Raw genomic sequence first — 2468 nt, forward strand, 5'->3', positions numbered from 1 at the left:
TTTTGGATAATCTTCAGTAGAATCTTGCTTGCATGTGAAATCAATGACACTGTTCTGTAGTTTCCACACTCAGTTGGGTCACCTTTCTTTGGAATGAATCTGAAAGTTAGACAATAAAAATGACAGACGAAGATTGTTGTCCTTGATCAGTGGTATTGGATAAGAGAATTGAATATACTATGAACTTCCAGAAGAACAAACACATATATCTTGGAGGAAAATGCAGACAGAATGTTCTTTAGAAACAAGGATGATGAAACTTCATCTCATATATTGTGAGCATGCTGGTAGAAGGTGTCAATTCTTGGAAAAAACCCTTCATATTTTGTAAGGTGAAGGACCAGCAAAAGAGAAGATCCTTGAGAAGATGGATTGACATAGTGACTGTAACAATTGGCTTTATTATATCAGGGATGGTGAGAATGGCTCAAGATAGGGCAGAGTTAGGATCTATTGTTCAAAGAATTACAGTTCACCGTTGACTTGATGGTACTTAATAACTGGAAGAGATGCATATTTGTTCCTATTCCTAAGAAAGGTGATCCGATAGAATGTGGAAACTATCAAACAATATCATTAATATCACATGCATGTAAAAACCACTGAAGAGCATACAAAAATAGCTAGAACAGTACATAGATTGGGAAATGCCAGAATTTCAAGCAGGATTTAGAAGAGTCTGGGGCACCACAGATATCATTGCTAATGTCAGATAGACCCTGGCTGAAAGTAAAGAATACAAGAAAAATATACATTTGTGCTTTATTGACTATGCAAAGACATTTGAAAGTGTGGATCACTACAGATTGTAGCTAATATTGAAAATAATGGGAATTCCAGAAAGCTTAATCATGCTCATGTGAAGCTTTTGCCTAGAGCAAGAGAAAGTAGTGCAAACAGAACAAGGGAAAAATACATGGATTAAAATGAAGAAAATCATGCATCAGGGTTGTGTCCTCTCTCCATACCTATTCAATTTGTATGCTGAGAAAATCATTTGAGAAACTGAACTCTGTGAAGAAGAGTATGGATCAGGATCAGAGGGAGACTCAACATTCACCTGCATTATGCAGATGACACAACCTTGCTTGCTGAAAGTGGGGAGATCTTGAAGCACTTGTTGCAGAAAATAAAAAATGCATCCTTCAATGTGGATTACATCTCAATATCAAGAAAACAAAAATCATTACCACTGAACCCACAGGTAACATCATTATGTTATTGTTGTATAGCATAGAGTCAGAACCAACCTAGAGCTGACCCTCCAGCGGGTTTTCAAAGGCAATTAATCACATGGGAGGAGATAGCCCATCCTTCACCCACACCATGACAGATGGAGGAAAAATTGAAGTTGCCAATAATTCATTTTACTTGGATACACAATTAACATTCTTAGTACTAGCAGTGAGGCAATCGAGGGACATAGTCCACTGGAAAAGTATGTAGTCAGAGACCTCTCCAAATTATTAAATACCATAAAGGTCAGTTTGAGGACTAAGGTGTGTCTGACTCAGGCCATGGTCTTTCTGATCACCTGTTATCTGGTCACTTGTTATCTGATCACTTTTTAACAGCATCTGAGAGCTCTTAATAAGGATGGCAGAAGAAGAACTAATACCTTTATGCTGTAGTATTTGAGAAGAATACTGAATATCTCATGAACTGCCAAAAGAACAAACAATATGTGTTGAAGAAAGTGCAGCCAGAATGCTCCTTGGAGGCAAATTGATATAGCTTTGTTTCACATATTTTGGGCGTATTGCTAGGCAAGGGTCATCTTTCAAGGAGAGGTAGAGGGTCAGAGAAAGAGAATACCCTCAACTAGATGGATTGACACGGTGACTGCTGCAGTGGGCTCAAGTGTGTCAGGAAGTGTGAGGATAATACAGGATAAAACAGGCTTCTAATATATTGTTCATAAGGTCACTGTGTATTGAACTTGACTTGATGGCACTTAACAACAGTAACAACAAGAAATCCAACAAAGAACTTTCACTACTTTGAACAAAGGCTTTATCTTCTGTGAAAGCTTGTAGTATGAAACAAATGTTATTAACAGAATATGGTCAAAATGGGATTAAAACATTTCATAAGGAGTAAAATAAAAATTATTTGGGTTTTCAAATATTTGTAATTGGCAGATTTATTCACCAATGATGAAAGAATTGAGAAGTTCAACTATACAATGTAAATTCACACGGAGATTAGAAATGGCACTGCAACCCCAGAGGGTCATGATTAGACTCCATCAGATGCTCTGTGGAGAGGGATAAGCAATATCCTCTCATGTGATTAACATCCTCTGAAAACCACCAGGAAGTCAGCTATGAGTTGGTTCTGACTCTAAGGTTGTTGTTGTTGTTGTTGTTATTATTATGTGCTGTCAAGTTGTTTGCGACTCATAGCGACCCTATGTACAACAGCCCTAAACCCTGCTCTATCCGGTGCCAATCGCACTGCCTCTGACA

This window comes from Elephantulus edwardii, unplaced genomic scaffold (genome assembly GCF_000299155.1).
Source record: "Elephantulus edwardii isolate Elephantulus edwardi_28Jun2011 unplaced genomic scaffold, EleEdw1.0 scaffold00184, whole genome shotgun sequence".
Lineage (NCBI taxonomy): Eukaryota > Metazoa > Chordata > Mammalia > Macroscelidea > Macroscelididae > Elephantulus > Elephantulus edwardii.